This window comes from Saccopteryx bilineata, chromosome 2 (assembly GCF_036850765.1).
Source record: "Saccopteryx bilineata isolate mSacBil1 chromosome 2, mSacBil1_pri_phased_curated, whole genome shotgun sequence".
In the NCBI taxonomy this organism is placed as follows: Eukaryota; Metazoa; Chordata; class Mammalia; order Chiroptera; family Emballonuridae; genus Saccopteryx; species Saccopteryx bilineata.
Genome location: NC_089491.1, coordinates 86255204 through 86276157, shown reverse-complemented (window position 1 = coordinate 86276157; position 20954 = coordinate 86255204).

Here is a 20954-nt window from a genome sequence, read left to right as displayed (position 1 = left end):
GTTACAAACTTATTTGCCCAACAGTACTCAAGCACCAACCTCAGATGAGGTTGCCATTGGATCCCATTCAGGAGTCTGCCACACTGTCTCCCCTCCTCTTACAAAAATAAAAAAATAAAAATAAATAAATAAATGAACAAGCAGAACGAAAACAGATTCATAGATACAGAAAATATTTTGATTGTTTCCAGATGGGAGGTGGGTTGTGATGTGGATGAAAAAGGTGAAAAGATTAAAAAATAAAAATTGGTTGTTACAGAATAGTCACAGGGATATAAAGTACAACATAGGGAATATAGTCAATAATACTCTAATAACTATGTATGGTGTCTGATGGGTGGGGAGATTTATCAGGATGATCACTTAGTTATGTAATGTGTAATCACTGGGGTGTACACCTGATTTTAATATAATAATATTTGTCAACTATTATTGAAAAATTTTTACAAATTATTTTAAAAATGAAAATCTATATGGCATATAGAAGCAAGAATTTAGAGAAACAGATTTTCAAACATGCTTATATTAATATGGATTGAAACAGCCACTCTGGCAGAACAATTAGGTATTATAAAAAACTTGAACATGAGCATAGTCCTGATAAAGCAATCCCACCTTTAGAAATATGTTTTAAAAATAATTCATTACTGGTATACAAATAGATATATCCAGAATGCTTGTTGCCTTATTATTTGTAATAGTGAAATTTACTGTAAATTGGATAAGCAAATTCTGGATGTAATCATATAATGAAATACTAAACATCTAAGAAAATAAGCCATCCATAAAATAAATTTCAAAAACACAATTTCGAGGGAATAGAGCAAGTATGTCATTGTTTCTGTAAAGTTTAGAAATATGTAGAAAATATCATTTATTATTTATAGACATATCTATATAATAGTGAAATAATAATAGTCACAGGAATGATAAACATCAGCTCAGGATAAGGTATACAGCTGTAGAGGTGATGGAATTTGAACACATAGCATTTAGACTGTATATGTAATATATTTTATTTAATAAAATCTAAAATAGAAATAAAGGCCCTGGCCAGTTGGCTCAGTGGTAGAGCGTCGGCCTGGCGTGCAGGAGCCTGGGTTCGATTCCCGGCCAGGGCACACAGGAGAGGCACCCATTTGCTTCTCCACCCCTCCTTCTCTCCTTCCTCTCTGTCTCTCTCTTCCCCTCCCGCAGTGAGGCTCCATTGGAGCAAAGATGGCCCGGGCGCTGGGGATGGCTCTGTGGCCTCTGCCTCAGGCGCTAGAATGGCTCTGGACACAACAGAGTGACGCCTCAGAGGGGCAAAGCATCGCCCCCTGGTGGGCATGCCGGGTGGATCCTGGTCAGGCACATGCGGGAGTCTGACTGCCTCCCCGTTTCCAGCTTCGGAAAAATGAAAAAAAAATAATAAAAATAAAAATAAATAAAATAGAAATAAAAATTTTATTATTTAATAAAACTGGTTGAAGAATTTAAAAGTAAAAATCAAAATGGTTGTTGAAGATTAAAAAAAAACATTATCAGACCTAGTGAGATACAATGGACTACCATACACAGGCTCCAATTTACTACATGACATAAGACAGGAGCTTACTCAGAACTATTTGAGAGCAGCAGCAGGAAAATATCTGTAGTAAAAGACCACTTTCCAGACCTTGCTATTATTTTGTAACCATCTTAAAGCTAATTAATCTAAGACTAGTAGGAGGTCAGACTGCCTGGGTAACCTCTGGGTCACACAGCCCTGAAAATACAGTAAGTAATGCAAAGAAAGTATAAGAATATTCTAACAACCATGCAAGATGTTTCAATAGCACCCCTAAAATTATATAAGAATCACTAAAATGACTTTATTCTTATCATTGCACAAAATATAGGCAGAATTGTGGCTGGACACATTGTTGGAAAATTCTTCTAAAGTTCCTAAATAGAATAAAATAGAATCACTCTTTATTACTGTGTTACAAGTATGCAAAAATTTCACTCACATGTGATCTTAAATAAGTTACTTAACTCAGTTATGCATATAGATGTGTATATATTTACCTTTTTTCCTCACTGAAAGTAAGTTTCCTGAGGCCTTGGATTTTGTTTATTCGTTCCCTGCTGTATCCTGGTACTGAGAACAGTGACAACAACACATGCATCCAACTGTAGATTGTCCACCTGTCAGGAAATGTAAAGGTCTGACACATAAATAAGTTACCAGCTACAGAATAGGCGCTACAGGGGGCCCAAGGAGGGAAGGCCTGAATCAGTGTTAAGATTGGGTCTAGAATCAGAACCTATTGATAGAGAAATGGATCGAAGAAAGTAGGAACTTGATAAGATACGGAATCGGAGTAGTCATACATTTTTGCATGTAGGGAATTCATGTATTCTTTTCTGTAGAGGATCAGGCTGGCCTAAGATGTACTCTGCTGAACAGCATCTTGACATATGAAGATGTCTGAACAGGACTGACATGTGTGCCTGATCCCACAGCAGGCTACCTGAAGGAATCGGCGGCTGAGCAAGTTAATAATGTAAGATGAATATTTGAGTTTTGTATTTTCAGTTCTGACATTCTGATGACTTTCCTTTTCTGAAATTATCAATTCTTAATTTGAATTGTAATAAATATGTAACCTATTTCCTAATAGAATCGCTTTGAGTTTTCACATTGTCTTTAAATAGTCTCAGGTTCTTTTCATTTCACATCCTTCTAACAAACAATTCTATTTTTCTTCCTTTCTTTCCATTAAACTTCCAAAAGTTATCTCTTTTTGTTTTATTTTCCTCCAAAATTATTTTTCAATTTATTGCACTCTGGCATCTGACCATATAAGTCTATGGAAAGAATACTTGCTGAGATCACCCTTGACTTTCCTGATGATTCCCATGTAATCAAATTCAACCACCATCTTTTAGTTTTTATCTCATGCAAACTTAACTTGTACTGTAGTAATAATCCCCTTTCTTTTTATGTGCATTTTTTCTTGATGTACATGCTATAAGGCTGTTAATTTTATTTTCTTCCTATCATTAGGTTAATTTTCCTCCATCTATTTATAAACCATCTTCTCTTACCCAGCCATTAAATGATAGTACTTTTCAGAACTAAATCTTACTTTCATTTCTGTTTTCATTCCCTATTTCTAACAGGAAAATCTCATCCACTCTCATAATTTCATATACTGCCTTAACAAGACTAACTCCTAAATTTATTTTATTTGATTTCTTTTTTGTTTGTTTGTGTGTGTGTGTGTGTGTGTGTGACAGAGACAGAGAAGGAGACAGAAAGAGGGATAGATAGGGACAGAAAGACAGGAAGAGAGAGATGTGAAACATCAATTCTTCATTGCAGTTTCTTAGTTGTTCATTGATTGTTTTTTCATATGTACCTTGATTAGGGGGTTACAGCAGACTGAGTGACCCCTTGTTCAAGCCAGCGTTCTTGGGCTTCAAGCCAGTGACCTATGGGCTCAAGCCAGCAATCATGGAGTCATATTTATGATCCTGTACTCAAGCTGGTGAGCCCATGCTCAAGCCAGATGAGTTTGTGCTCAAGCTGTAGATCTTGGGGTTTTGAGCCTGGGTCTTCCAGCCCAATGTTCTATCCTCTGTGCCACCACCTGGTAAGGTCTGAATTCTAAATTTATCCGCAGTTCAAAACTTTTCTCTGAACTCCCGAACCATGTATCTAAAAGCTTATTCAACATCTCTGTTTGGATGTTTGAAAGGACATAAATGTCAACACATACAAGTGACTCATAATAATAATAATAGTAATAATAACTTACAAAACTATTGTCCTGTGCCACATAATACTTTCAGTAATCTAGGTAATATAATCATTATCCTCCTCACTTCATAGCTAAGGAAAAAAGAGACATTAAGAATATAAATAAATTTTCCAAATTCATACAACTAACAAGTCTCAGACCAAAGAATTGAATCCAGGCCTCCTTGGTTGAGATCAGTTTCTTAACCACTATACTACATCACTTCCAATTTTTCCTATCTAAACTTATATTTTATTATTATCCATCTCTATGAAAGGTGCTTTAACCTATCACAGAGTGCAATGAGAAACAATTTTATTCTTCCTCCACTTCATTTAACTGCCAGTTCAACTATGTTCCACAGCTTTTCCCTTGTTCCTTTGGAAAAATCTCCAGTGTACTCCATGTCTTATATATCGACTCAAGACACACACATACACACACAAACACACAATCTAATTTTACTAATTAAAATACCAAATAATAGCTAGAAAATCCAAAATCCATTCAATTGTGTTAATGGCCTCCATGTCCACATCCTTGGTACAATCTAACATTTTTCTTTTGCCTTCACTATTGCTCTATAGTTTACTATTTTCTTTACATACACTCTGGCACTCTTTAAGGTTTTATAAACTAAAAGTTGAATGATCTTTTTAAGATCTTTTTAACATCAGATCAGCTGCTACTTATAGCATTTCAATGAATATTCCCTACTCTGAGGCCAAAGCCAAAATCTTTAACCTGTCCTGTAGGGCTTTGCATAGTCTGGATCCGATCTCTTTCTGGAAATTCATCATTATCTTCTGACTTGATTTAATCAATTTTCTTTCAGTTCCTTGAATTAATTATATTCTTCTTGCTTCTGGATCTTTGCATATACATCCTTTGCTATCTGGAACATCTCTCAAAATGTCTTACCTTATTTATCTTCTTTTCAGCTTTCAGATCTCAGCTCAAATTTATTTCTACATGAAAAACTCCATTCAGCATCAGTTATAAACAAGGTTCCTGTGCTCCCTTAAAAACAAGGTTCTTACCTTTTAGGGACTTTATACCACTTTTAATCATTCATTTCTTTGTACAGATTGTGATAGGAGTTTCATTTATGTCACTCACTTACATATCCCCAGAACCTAGCTCAACACCTATTGTATTACAGAAAGTAAATGAGTATGTCAGCCACTGAGTAAATTGACTACAGTAACATGTTTTTTAAGCTATAAAGACTATTAGTGTAATAACATTCTACTTATTTAAACAATACTGTCCTTAGAATGATCCTAGTGTTAAACACCTAGAATTGTAATAATTAAAAAAATTAACAATATATATTTTCAAAAATATATTTGAGGAAAATTGGTAAACACATTTATATATTTTCATGCTCATAAACTTTGTTAAGGTTAGAAAAATTCTTTTAGGTCATGATATCTTAATAATTCCTATATGCATCAGTCATTATCATTCTTTTGTGACATCAGATCACACCGTCCATCCCATAAACACATGGCCTAATTTACTTAGAGTAGCTTAATACAAAATTAATGTCCATAACCTTAAAAAATATCACTAGTTAATGTTAAATGACATAAAATTATATAAAATATTTTAATAATGTTGCTTCAATCTATAGAGAGGTAATTAGATGATAGTATTATATAAGACAGTGGAAAAAACATGGACCCAGGAATCAAACAGACATGTACTTGAAATTGCTTCTGCCATGGACCAACTACACAGCCACGAGAAAGCATCTAAATATTGATAAGCCTAACATTTTGTCTGCAAAAATAAAAATTATAAATACTTTCTTCACAGGATTATAAAAAAGGTTAAGTTAAAAGGGCATAAGGGTTATAAATGAGGATAGACAAAGACTTGACTTGGGGCTGCTGAACACATAAAATGATGTATAGTTATGTGTTTTAGAATTAGGCTCCTGAAACCTCTATAATTATGTTAACCACTGTCACCCAATAAAATTTATTTTAAAAACCTAATATTAGAACTTAGACATTTAACATAGTTGCTTTTATCATTCTGAATCAACCAACGATTAACTGTGACCACGGTTTTATTTTAACCCTTCAGTTTTTCCTCTATTGATAATTTTCCATGTCCACCTTCAGTAATAAGAACGTTTATTTTCTACCTAACAATTCCAATGAGTTTTTGGTCATATTTTGACAGCGTTGTTTTTTTTTTTTTTCATTAAATAATATTGCATTTCTCTTTACAATATAATACCAATTGCTAACACAAATTAAAAGTAGTTTACATATAGTATTCTCACCAAAAGTGTAGAGGAACACAGTATGCATCTGTTTAAGCAATGGATAACATTCTCATGCATTTGAATTTCAAACATTAAATAAATCAAGTGCCTTATGTGAGGCAATTTTGTTGTCCTTTCCATCTTAAGAGTTTTGCAGCCTAAAATAAGGAAACAATTTGAAAACTACATTCCAATGCTATAAATTATAAAATAAAATACATATCTAGCATACTAGACAGTTCAGTTATCATATGTCAATTTAATATCTATGCATTTTTTATTATGATCTTGATAAAATCAGTGGTTTCCAAATGGTAATTATCTCCCAAAGATGAGTTATCACCCAATTTAGAAGAATATTACTTTTTCAATTCATACTTGTTTATCAATTTTCACTTGATTGACTTTCTTCTTTTAGAAAAATTCAAATCACAACAAAGTTTTTGTCAAACTTAGTATTTACAAATAAACTCTTGTTTCTCAGTGTAACACATTTATAATAACCCAAAAGCTAGTTAGATAACCCAAAAACTAAAGATAGGGTAAGGAGTAAGGACAGGACTTTAATTATATGAACAACTTGAAACAGAATAATCTTTTTCACACCCTAGGATTACCACCATATTTTTTCAGACCATACTCCACACAAAATTAATGATAAATAAATATTTTATGTAGAAGAAAGTGAATGAGGAAGATGATATAAATATATTAATTTATATGGCTATAAATTAATGCCAGTCCGATCTCTGCCATCACTAAATTAAACTGAATTTTTATAGTTTGTTCTCTGAGGCTATTTACTTTTCCCAAAAGCCTAAAGCCAATAATTGTGATAAATATCTCATTTTAATGGTGTCTGATACTACAGATAACTTACATCTTTATCAATATCTAGTATAATAATAAGGTTGGAAAGAGCTTTACTAAATTTATTCAACATATGTTGGATATCACTAACCATTCAGTCTTTACCAAACCCCTCTTGGGAAATTTCATTTTAAGATGAGGATATTTGGGTCTAGAAGTAGGCTACAAATAATGATTTAGATGTCAAAGTCACAGAAGCAGTAGAGATTTTTTTTTTTTTACAGAAACAGAGAAAGTCAGAGAGAGGGACAGACAGACAGGAACAGAGAGAGATAAAAGGCATCAATCATCAGTTTTTCGTTGCAACATCTTAGTTGTTCATTGATTGCTTTCTCATATGTGCCTTGACTGTGGGGCTACAGCAGACCAAGTAACCCCTTGCTTGAACCAGCGACCTTGGGTCCAAGCTGGTGAGCCTTGCTCAAACCAGATGAGCCCGCGCTCAAGTAGGTGACCTCAAGGTCTCGAACCTGGGTATTCCGCATCCCAGTCCGACGCTCTATTTACTGCACCACTGCCTGGTCAGGCATAGAATAGTAAGTGATTGAGAGAAGTCTTGTGCAACATTTACAATTAAGAGGTCAATAAAAGAACTAACATTCTGTAGAGAAAAATAAGAAAAAACTGGTCAGATAAGGAAAAAAATATGAGTAAATAAAGTTGAGTAAAAAAGTAAATTATGCTGTTTAAGAAGTGAATTATGCTATTTTCTACCAAATGTACAGAAGTCATAAAAGATGTAGATTAAGAAGATCCATAGCCTGACCAGTTGGTAGTGCAGTGGCATAGCGTCGGACTGGGATGCAGAGGACCCAGGTTTGAGACCCTAAGGTCGCCAGCTTGAGCGTAGGCTCATCTGGTTTGAGCAAAGCTCACCAGCTTGGACCCAAGGTCGCTGGCTCGAGCAATGGGTTACTCGGTCTGCAGAAGGCCCATGGTCAAGGCACATATGAGAAAGCAATCAATGAACAACTAAGGTGTCACAATGAAAAACTGATGATTGATGCTTTTCATCTCTCTCCGTTTCTGTCTATCTGTCCCTATCAATCCCTCTCTCTGACTCTCTTTCTGTCTCTGTAAAAAAATAAAATAAAATAAAAGGAAAATTCATAGAATTTTGGAGTGAGGACATCACTCTTCAATTTATGTTTTATAAAGTACTTTTTAAAAAAATTATTTAGAAAATTAAATTTAATGGGGTGACATTGATCAATAAGAGTACATAGGTTTTAGGTAAACATTTCTATAGCATTTGAACAGTTGAATATGTTGTATACCCATCACGCAAGTCAAATCCATCAACATATATTTAATATGCATTTTTCAGTTTAATTCTCAAAACAATACAGCATATTATATTAGAACAATTTTTACAAATGAAAAAAAAACAACAACTAAAACTTAGACCCAATGATTTGTGCAAGATCTTGTTACTAAATAAGAAAGTCAGAAAAAAAATTTTTGATTGATTTTTAATAACATCAGCCACAAGTTTAAATGAATATTTATATTTAATAAATATCAAGTACTTAGCGCATCATCTTCTCATTCAATCCCTGTGAGGTATACTCTATAATCTTCAAGTTCAGATGTAAAACTTTAGGCCACTAAGTGTTAATTGAATTGTCCAAGGCCCTGCTTGTCTGAATACTCTCTAGTTTATCTTGAGAGAACAATTCTGCTTCTCCAAATTCCTCTGTCTCTCTGAGTCATCTGTCTGATGCTATGAGGTAGAAGCACTGCATTATTTCAGCCTAACAAAAATAATCGTACTCTTTATTCTACGCATTAACCATCCTGTGAGGCTCGCCTCATGTTTGGGTTTTTGCTCTGCTCTACCAATGCTTTCCACATACCAATCCAAGTCAAGGAACAAGTGTCCAGATTCATGTTAAGCACTGTCATCATATGTCATTTTATAACTCAACTCAAACATATATAAAAATTAGTTCAATCATCCCTGTTGTTTGCTCTGTTTGATATTCTCTATAATCTAAACTTATCTCCTTTAGTATCACCACTCCAGACCCCATTTATCATTTGATTGGGCAAAGATTAAATATGCATCAAGATATTTAGTCAATATGATCTAATTCAGCTCTGTATGGACATTGGAGTTGGACTTTTAACTCTTGTCCTCAAGGATGCATGAGCTATGAGAAGTATTTTTTTCCTTTTGAAGGTTCAATATCTTTAATTAATAAATGGAGAATATCAGATCTTTGTCCATGAGATTGCCATGAAAATAAAATGGCATAGTACTTCTAAAAGTGTCTGACACATTATCAAGACTTCATTAAATACTTAAGATCTAACTCTACTGCTAATATTATCAATAAATTACAAAGAAAAGAATATTTTTTTCTTTATTTAATTTATTACTTTGGAATTTTAATAAATTAGTAAAAATATGATAGAAATTATTTATTCACTGCTGAATCTCACTAAATATTTCATTTTAGCCTCCATAAAATCAAGTGACTGCACTGGTGAAAAGTTCTAATTTGACCATACAGTTGTGTTGGATTTTTCTTTCCCTTTAGTCTCAGCTCTTAAACTGAATGACTAGATGGCTAGTAACTATATAGTGCAGATTAACAGGTAAGACTTTGCAAATTTCACTGGGGTGATACTTAGTAAATACATGTGCCAAGTTTTACTGGAGTAGATATGATACTGAATTCAGAGCTTAAGTCAATGCCATGTTTTTGTAATTACTTAAGCTTTAGCTCTACAGGCAAACAATGTCTTCAACAATTAAATTGTGTTTCCAAAAGTATCAACCTCCTGGGCCCACCCATTTACCTTGAGAAGCAGAGTTATATATTCAAGTTTATCATTCCTTTTCTCAAGATCTCTAGTACACATATCCCCTTTTCCTGAAAGTTCAATAACATCTAAGAACATACTTTAATGCTAATTTAGATTGTTCCACCTTCAAAAAAATGTACACTGACCATGAAACTTTTGTTATTTTGTGAAGCTGTTATATTCTCACACAACTATAAATTTCAGACATAGAGCAGGTTTTCATACAGATTAACGTACTAAATTATATCACCAAGATCCAGTTTCTGTCTTCTCTCACTGGCCTGTTGGCCTCATACAGTCTCCATTCTATGGACTCCTTGCAGCTGGAGAGAAAGAGACAGAGAAAGAGAATGACAGAGAGTAGACCAGGGGTCGGGAACCTTTTTGGCTGAGAGAGCCATGAACGCCACATATTTTAAAATGTAATTCCGTAAGAGCCATACAATGACCCGTGTACGTTATGCATTATCCAATAAAAATTTGTTTTCCCGAAGGGCAGCTGTGATTGGCTCCAGCCACCCACAACCATGAACATGAGCAGTAGGAAATAAATGGATTGTAATATATGAGAATGTTTTATATTTTTAATATTATTTATTTTATTAAATATTTGTCTGCAAGGCAGATGCAGCCATCAAAAGAGCCACATCTGGCTCGCGAGCCATAGGTTCCTGACCCCTGGAGTAGACCCTCCATTTGCAGGATTTAATGTTTCTATGATGTAAATATTCCCAACAAAATGGCCATTTCAAACTACCAATGTGATATCACTGAATACAAAGTGGGCTGTACAGCTTACCCTCTCATGAAGTTAAGTTGTAGCTCAGTGTTCATATTCTTATATCACAAAGTCTTGAGGGACTGGCAGCTTCTTCTGGTAGTTTCTGAAGAAAGAGTAGGGAATGCTTTTCCCTAAAACCTTCCTCTATCTAGTAGTTGTCAATATCTCATGAACTCTTATTGGATTATATATCCGTACCTCATGCAATTTCTGGAGGGGAGGATGAACAAATTAATTAGCTTAAGTTAGTTCAAGGCTATCTTTCTGACCTGTTGGTCAGACCACCCAAATGTCTCTCCATTTGGACAAAATGAAGTAAAATCCCCACTCAGAAATAAGAAAACTGCTTATTTAAAAAGATAGATGCAGGAAAAGAGAGGCAAAGAGGGAGGAAAGGGGAGGAAAAAATGCCATTAAAGCATATTTTTAAAAAAAATGCTTGATTTCAGGCTTTATGAAGACAGAGACCTTTCTGTTCTCAGCCTCCTTTCATTGATACTAATAAATGCTCAATAAATAGCTGGTGAATGAGTTAAATAGTAGAGACTCACATATTTTTGACCGGAGATTCAAACAATTTTATACAATTACTTACTGGTTTCTCATTATTAAAATTCTCTTTGGATTTTGATACATGGACCAGTATGTGTTAACAATTTTGTAAATAATTCTGCTACTTAGAGTAGTTCATAACCTCCAAAATAATTCACAGCCATTACATATATATATTAAAACAGGCTATGCTAATGTACTAGCATATTTTTCTGGTTTTTACTATGAGACTGGTCCATTATCACATACCAAATAATGCTGTATCATAAAGGAACCCATTTTATTCACTTGTCTATAGATGGGCAATTGGGTTGCTTCCATAGTAAAACAAAAACAAAAACAAACCAAACTTTTTAAACCCATTTCTCTCACTGGCCAGCAAAATAGTGCAGCATGCAACGGCTCTGTACAGTGGTCAGTCAACATAATGAGGAAAACAGATCAAGCAGACAGAGATCCATCTGTGTCCGACCAAGGCAGTGCTTCAAGATGTCAGCAGGTCACTGTAGACTACTTCAAGGGCCTTTTCTAGCTTCTTTGGGAGATTTGAAATAATTTAGAAGTAGTGACCAGAGAAGCATCTTCTTTTTACTTCCTCTACTACAGAATTTTTGCAAATGTTAAAATAACTAGTCAATGTTTTCTTCCCAGCATCCTGTGTATTTTGTGGACTGTGTGGAGATTAATAGCAGCCTGTAATAATCTGTTGTCCTTTGTGGAAAAAACTATGCTGCTGTTTCTGGAAAGAAATAATTGGTACATAGCTTATAGAGTCAATGTCTGAATTTAATGGAGCATAAAGGGGTGATATTTCCCATAAAGGAGGCATATTATTCGTTTAAATAGCTTTCAGTCTTGCACATAAATTAGGCCTTCGACAAGCTTTAGAAAAAAGAGAAACTGCACAATAATGAATTAACATGCTTGCATATTGCTAACAAAGAAACCATCTCTGTTACAAAGAAGAGAAAGCTCCCGTGTGTCAGCTACATTTAGAAATCTAAAATTAATTATTGACTTTTTCATATTGTTTGCAACCACTTCGTTTGCCATCTATTGTAAAATGTATATATGGTATTGTTTTATGGGAGCTCATAAACCTCAGACTGCAAATGAGATAATATATGGCCAACTTATCACACATGCCCTTTAGACATAGAGCTAAACCTGGCATAAATGAGAAGTAGTCAGCGCACACTTTGTGAAGGTCTTTTCTTATGGCACCAGGGAAAGAAAATGAAATGGTAAAATTCTCCAATAGCTGTAATTGAAAAATATATTCTGTTTTTCTCCAAAATTTTCCCTTGCCACTAAGAAATTGATTTGGGATGGGTCCTAGAATCCATTTTGGTGAATATATTTTAGATAAAAATGGCAATATTTTATTAAATATAAAATTTAAAAAGCTCTTCTCCCATGTAGTGTATGTAATACCACAATTTTCATTTTTTTAAATTTTTATTAATATTAATTTATTGTGTTAACATGAATTCAAATGTCCCACTGAAAACACCCTCACCCCACCCCTGTGTCCCCCACTATACCCCATCAGGTCCTCTCCCCCTAACTCCCTCCCCCCTTCCTTCTGGGATTTGCTGTCCTGTTATCTGTATCTATGTGTTATGTATATATGTATAATTTCTCTAATCCCTTCACCTTCTCTGATTCCATCCCCTTATCCCTCTTCCCTCTGACTACTGTTCCTCTGCTTCCTATGATCCCACCTTTGCCTCTATTCCATTCCTCAGTTCACTTTGTTCATCAAATTCCACATATAAGTGAGATCATATGATTTTTTCCTTTCTCTGCTTGGCTTATTTCACTTAGCATAATAATCACCAGGTCTACACAGGACATCACAAAGGGTAAAATTTCCTTCTTTTTCACAGATGTGTAGTATTCCATTGCATATATGTATCACAGCTTTTTAATCCACTTGTCCACTGATGGACACTTAGGGTGTTTCCAGATCTTGGCTATTGTAAATAATGTTTCAATAAATATGGGGATGCATATATTCTTTTGAATCACTGATTTCATATTCATAGGATATATTCCTAATAGTGAGATACCTGGGTCAAAAGGAATTAATTTATCAGGTCTCTTAGTTTTTTGACTGAGACTTTAGGGTTTTCTATTTTTAATTTTTTGAGGAATCTCCATACTGTTTTCCATAGTGGCTGCATAAGTCTGCATTTCCACCAGCAGTGCAGGAGGGTTTCCTTTCTCCACATTCTCATCAGAACTTGTGTGTTGATTTATTAATGAGTGCCATTTTGACAGGTGTGAGGTGGTATCTCATTGAGGTTTTAATTTGCATTTCTCTGATAATTAGTGATGTTGAACATTTTTTTCATATGCCTATTGGTCATCCTCTTTGGAGAAGTGTCAATTCAATTCTATTGCCCATTTTTTAATTGGATTGTTTATATTCATAGTGTTGAGTTTTAGAAGTTCTTTATAAATTTTTGTTATTAATCCCTTATCAGATGTATTGGTAAATCTGTTCTTCTATGGTGTGGGTTGTCTTTTTATGTTGTTAGTGGTGCCTTTTGCTGTGCAAAAGCTTTTTAGTTTGATATAGTCCCATTTGTTTATTTTGTCCTTTATTACACTTGCCCATGAAGATAAATCAGCAAAAATATTGCTACAAAAGATACCGGAAAGTTTACTGCCTATGTTTTCTTCCAAGATGTTTATGTTTTCATGACTTACATTTAAGTCTTCTATACATTTTGAGTTTATTTTTGTAAATGGTGTAAGTTGGTGGTCTAGTTTCATTTATTTGCATGTACTTGTCCAATTTTCTCAACACCATTTGTTAAAATGACTGTCTTTACTCCATTGAACACTCTTATCTTCTTTGTCAAATATCAATTGACCATTAAAGCATGGATTTATTTCTGGGTTCTCTGTTCTGTTCCACTGATTTATAAGCCTGACTTATGCCAGTATCAATCTGTTTTGAGTACAATAGCCTTATAGTATAACTTGATATCAGGTAGTACGATACCTCCCACTTTATTCTTCATTGTCAAGATTGCTGAGGATATTCACGTTCTTTTTTTGGCTCCATATAAATTTTTGGAATATTTCTTTTATATCTAAAAAGTATGCCATTGGTATTTTAATAGGAATTATATTGAATTTATAGATTGCTCTGGGTATATAGACATTTTAATGAAGTTTATTCTTCTTATCCATGAACACGGTATATGCTTCCACTTGTTTGTATCTTTCTTGATTTCTTTTTTCAATGTCTTATAATTTTCTGAGTACTAGTCTTTACCTCCTTGGTTAAATTTACTCCTAGGTACTTTATTTTATTTATCTATTTATTTATTTTTATTTTTTTGTTGTTGCAATAGTGGAGGAGATTGTTTTCTTAATTTCTTTTTCAGACAGTTTATTATTGGTGTATAAAATTGCCACTGATTTCTGAATATGAATTTTATATCCTGTCACCTTGCCGAATTAATTTATCAGGTCTCTTAGTTTTTTGACTGAGACTTTAGAGTTTTCTATGTACAGTATCATGTCGTCAGCAAATAGTGATAGTTTTACTTCTTCTTTTCCAATATGAATGCCCTTTTTTTCTAATTGCTGTGGCTAGGACTTCCAGAACTATAGGAGTGGTGGAAGTGGACACCCCTGCCTTATTCCTGATCTTAAACAGATTGCTTTTAATTTTTGCTCATTGACTATAATGTTGGCTGTAGATTTGTCATAGATAGCTTTTGTTATGTTGAAGTATATTCCCTGTTTTTCCACTTTGCTTTAAGTTTTGATCATAAATGGGTGCTGGATTTTTATCAAATGCTTTTTCTGCATCTATTGATATAATAATGCGATTTTTATCCTTCCTTTTGTTTATGTGATAAATCACATTGATTGATTTGCAAATATTGTACCAGTCTTGCCTCCTTCGAATAAGTCCCATTTAATCATGATGTATAATCTTTGGATCTATTGCTGGATCTGGTTTGCTAATAATTTGTTGAGAATTTTAGCATCTGTGTTCATCAGGGATATTGGCCTATAGTTTACTTTTTTTGTAGTGTCTTTACCTGGTTTTGGAATGAGGATAAGCTTGCCTCATAAAGGAGCATGGACATCTCCCTCCTCTTAAAGTTTCTGAAATAGTTTAAGAAGGATAGGTGTTAATTCTTTGAATGTTTGGTAAAATTTGCCTGTGAAGCCATATGGTTTAGGATTTTTGTTTTCTGAGAGTTTTTTGATGACTATTTCAATTTCATTTATTGTAATCAGTCTGTTTAGGTTTTCTTATTCTTCCAGATTGAGTTTTGGAAGATTGTATGTTTCTAGGAATTTATTCATTTCACCTAGGTTGTCCAATTTTTTGGCATATAGTTTTTAATAATATTTTCTTACAATTCTTTGTATTTCTGTGGGTGTCAGTTGTTACTTTTCTACTCTCATTTTTAATTTGAGTCTTCTTTCTTTTTTTCTTGATGAGTCTGGTTAAAGGTTTGTTTATCTTGCTTACTGTTTCAAAGAACCAGCTCTTGGTTTCATTGATAATTTGTATTATATTCTTTTAGCCGTTATGCTATTTATTTCTACTTTGATCTTTATTATTCCCTTACTTCTACTCCTTCTGGGCTTTAGTTGTTGTTCTTTTTCTAGTTCTTGTAGATGGTTTGTTTATTTTGTTGATTATATTCCACATATAAAATAAATTATATGATATTTCTCTTTTCCTGACTGACTTATTTCATTTATAAATATAATCTTCAGGTCTATCCATGCTGTTGCTAAAGATAAGATTTGCTTCCTTTTCACAATTGAGTAGTATTCCATTGTGTAGATTTAACACAGCTTTTTTTATCAACTCATGGGCATGTGGGCTGCTCCCAAATCTTGGCTATTATACATATGCTGCAATGAACATATGGTTGCCTATATTCTTTTGAATTAGTGTTTCAGGCTTCTTTGGATAAATTTTTAAAAGTGGAATCACTGGGTCATAAAGCAGTTCCATTTTTAATATTTTGAAGTGACTCCATACTGTTTTCTTCAATGGCTGCACCAGTCAGCATTCCAACCACAAGTGCATAAGTTTTTCCTTTTCTCTGCATCTTTATCAATACTTGTTGTTTGTTGATTTATTGATGTTAGCTATCCTGACAGGTTTTAGGTGAGATCTCATTTTGATTTTAATTTGCATTTCTCTAATAATTAGTGACCTTGAGCATCTTTTCATGTCTAATATCCATTTGTATGTCTTCTTTGGAGATGTGTCTATTCTAGTCCTCTGCATATTTTTTATATGGATCATTTTTTGGTTTTTTTGGTGTTCAGTTGTAGAAGTTCTATATAAATTTTGGAAAGTAACCCCTTATCAAATGTATCGTTGGCAAATATATCCTCTTGTTCAGTGGATTGTCTTTGCATTTAGTTGATGATTTCTTTTTTTTTTTTTTTGAGAAAAACTTTTTAGTTTGATGTAGCCCCATTTGTTTATTTTGTTTTCTTATTTCCCATGGCCAAGAAAATATATCAGAAAAATATACTGCTAAGAGAAATGTCGAAGATTTTACTGCCTCTGTCTTTTTCTAGGATTCTAATAGTTTCGAGTTTAACATTTAAGTCTTTAATCTATTTTGAGTTTATCTTTTTGTATGGTATTATATGTGATTTAGTTTCAATTTTTTGTAAATATTTGTCCAATTAATTCCAAATATTCTTTTCCATAATTTATATGCCTGTTTTTATGCCAGTACCATGATGTATTAATTAATATGGCCTTATAGTATAGTCTAATATAGGTAGTGTGCTTCCTCCAACTTTATTCTTCTTTTTCAAGATTGCTGTGACTATCTGGAGTCATTTGTAGTACCATGTACATTTTTGAAATGTTTGTTTTAGTTCTCATTGTGAAATATGTGATTGGTATATTGATCGGATTTGCATTTAATTGATAGATTACTTTGGGCAGTAGACATTTTAATGATGTTAATTCTTCCTATCCATGAATACTATATATGCTTCCAATGATTTGTATCTTTATCAATTTATTTTTTCAGTGCCTTATACTTGTTTGAGTACAGGTCTTTTATATTGCTTACATTTATTTTAGATATTTTATTGATGGAACTGTAAGTGGGATTGTTTCCTTAGTCCCCTCAGTTCATTATGGTGTATAAAAATAAACCAGTTTCTGATTCTTTCTCATTAATTTACCACTTCTAATATTTTTGGGTAGAATCTTCAGGGTTCTCTATATACAGTATCATGTCATTCTCAAAAAATGACATTTTTACATCTTTCTTTCCAATTTGGATGCCATTCACTTTTTCTTCTTATCTTATATCTGTGGCCAGAACTCCTGACACTATGTTGAATAAGAGTGGTGAAGGTGGATATCCATGGGTGCTGGATTTTATCAAATGCTTTTTCTACATCTATATGATCCTATAGATTTTACCTTTCATTTTTGTTTAGTTGTTTATCACATTTATTGATTTTTTAATATTGTACCAGTTTTGCATCCCTGAATAAAACCTACTTGATCATGGTGTATGATCATTTTAAGGTATTGCTGGATCCAGTTTGCTAATATTTTGTTGAGGATTTTTGAATCCATGTTAATCAAGGATGTTGGCCTATAAATGTCTTTGTGGTATCCTTATTTGGTTTTAAAATTAGGATAATGCTGACCTCATAAAATGAGTTTGGGACTCTTCCTCCTCTTGAATTTTTTGCAATATTTTAAGAAGACTACAAGTTATTTCTCCTTTGAATGTTTTCAAAGGAGAAATGTAAAATTCACTTGTGAAGCCATTTGTTCTATGGTTATTTTTTGGAAGTTTTTTTATTACTGCTTCAATTTCATTTTTTTTTTTGTTTTTTTTTTTTTTGCATTTTTCTGAAGCTGGAAACAGGGAGAGACAGTCAGACAGACTCCCGCATGCACTGGACTGGGATCCACCTGGCACGCCCACCATGGGGCGACGCTCTGCCCACCAGGGGGCGATGCTCTGCCCATCCTGGGCATCGCCATGTTGCGACCAGAGCCACTCTAGCGCCTGAGGCAGAGGCCACAGAGCCATCCCCAGTGCCCGGGCCATCTTTGCTCCAATGGAGCCTTGGCTGTGGGAGGGGAAGAGAGAGACAGAGAGGAAGGCGCGGCGGAGGGGTGGAGAAGCAAATGGGCGCTTCTCCTGTGTGCCCTGGCCAGGAATCGAACCCGGGTCCTCCGCACGCTAGGCCGACGCTCTACCGCTGAGCCAACTGGCCAGGGCCAATTTCATAATTTGTAATCAATCCATTTAGATGTTCTGATTCTTCTTGATTCTGTTTTAGACAACTGTATGTGCCTATGAATTTATCCATTTCATCCAAATTGTCAAATTTGTTGGCATACAGTTGTTCATAATATTTTCTTATAATCCCTTGTATTTTTGTGGAGTCAGTTGTTACTTCTCTTTTTTCATTTCTGTTTATTGTGATGAGTCTGGATGTCCTTCAGATTTTGAATCTCAATGCTTTATACCCACAATTTTCAATATTTTTTTATCTCATGGCACACAAACTAATTGCTAAAATTCAGTGGCACACCAATAAATATATATTTTGCCAATCTAATAATAATAATTATGTTTGATTTCTTAACACCAGATTACTATTGTTGTGTTGGCTGTTGTCATTTTTTTTATTTGATAGCCTAAGGGAAAAGATGTCAGTACATCTGACTAAACAGTCAAATATTAAATGTTTGAAAAGTTCTTGCAGCATACCAGTCGAAAATTGCTGCATTGTACAATTTTTAACAAAGGCCAAACACTACAAACAATGATCTAGCACCTAAAAGAGTACTTTAATTATTATGACTAATTGTTCTGTAGGACAAAAACATACATAATGCTGCTTGTGAACATCTTATCTGTGTAATAACCTCAAAAGAGTGAATATATATCTGGGATAATATTATGAATTATGTTCTACTATGTATCTGTTATACCATTATAAGCTATTCTACATACTCACATTGACTATAAATCATATCCCTTCCATGTTAGTACAAATCAAATATTGGCCTAATCAATGAAGGATTTCAATGTTGGCCTTTTGCCTTCCACACAAGCATTCTCTTTAAGCTTTCCAATTTGAAGGTAAGGTATATAGTGTTAACTGGAAAATATCTCATCTATAATGTATATTTCTTTCTTTTTTTTCAGAGGCAGAGAGAGAGTCAGAGAGAGGGATAGACAGGGACAGACAGACAGGAATGGAGAGATGAGAAGCATCAATCATTAGTTTTTCATTGCGCATTGTGACACCTTAGTTGTTCATTGATTGTATTCTCATATGTGTCTTGACCACAGACCTTCAGCACACCAAGTAACCCCTTGCTCGAACCAGTGACCTTGTTGGGTCCAAGCTCGTGAGCTTTTGCTCAAACCAGATGAGCCCACACTCAAGCTGGCGACCTCAGGGTCTTGAAACCTGGGTCCTTGGCATCCCAGTCCAATGCTCTATTCACTGCACCACCACCTGGTCAGGATATAATGTATATTTCTTTAGGAAAACAGTTTTTTCTTATTCCTTCCTATCTGCCTGCCAAATTTGTAAGACCTCCTAGTCTCTAACTTTAGTCTCCAGAGTTAACTGAACCCCGTTATCATGTGTCTTTAGACCTCAGGATGTGAAAACCATTGGAGTATCATCTGAAGATGAGATCATCTAGCTGAGAGAAAATAAAACCTGAGCAGAGAGGTGCCAATTTTGGAGTATCAGAAGATTTAAATTGCCAATCTTCTAGTTTATCAAATTCCAAGAGACCATTTTCTGTATTATTTTAGAAAATATTGAGATGCAATGTATACAGAGTCTGAAATCAGACAGATATGAGTTTGAATTCTGATGTCATGATTACTAAATTATCTGGTAAGGAGGATTGTTTACATCTCAGCTTCTTATTTATAAAAAGAGATAATATCCTAAAATATTGCTGTGCCCAAAGGATTTGTAATAATCTATTTGAAGTTTTTAGCACATATGTGGCACATGGTAGGCATAGAATTAGTCATAGTTTTTTTTAATTGAATATATTGAGGTGATACTGATTAACATAATTAATAGAGGTTTCAGGTGCCCAATTCTACAATACATCATCTGTAAATTGTATTGTGTGCTCACCACCACACCAGTCTTATCTTCATCCATCACCATTTATCCCTCACAACCTTCTACCCCATGACTTTCTCACACCTTATGTCTAAATTCTACTAATAACCTTTTAGGATTTCCTAGTTTCTGGGGGGTGGGTCCTAGCTTTTGAAATTTAGAGCCATACAAACAACATGTTATAACAGTGATAACTGGTGCTCTAAAATGTCTTCAAAATAGCCTTAATTTCTTCAAATAACAAAGACCATTTTATTCAAAGAGATTTAAAATGATGCAAATATGTTCATTTGGCCATCTTTAATGCAGGTAACCTAAGAGGTCAGCTCATGGTAATTGTGGTCATATTCACATATGTCACACACTTCATAATAAATACTTTCATACTTTAAGAACTTCTTGAAGTACCCTGAGTGTTAATATATTTTTACTCATTTTATAGCCTTCCACTGTTGGCTCTAGTCTCCCTGCTCCCTACTCTTTATAAGAATATTTACATAAAAAAGGTTACATAATATGGCTGGAAAAATTATCCTACAAACAAAGGTAGTTTAGCCTAAATTTCTGAAAAATTATCAGTTATATCAAGATTGTTATTATCAGTGATATAATTATAGACACCTACTGCTAATTTTTAATGATACTGCTACCATCAGGGATTGGGTCTCCAAGGAACTCGGTATTCTGGGCTTTTCTTAATCTCCTTTATAAAAATAGAGTTTTGGTTAAGCAGTCTCTGAGGTTC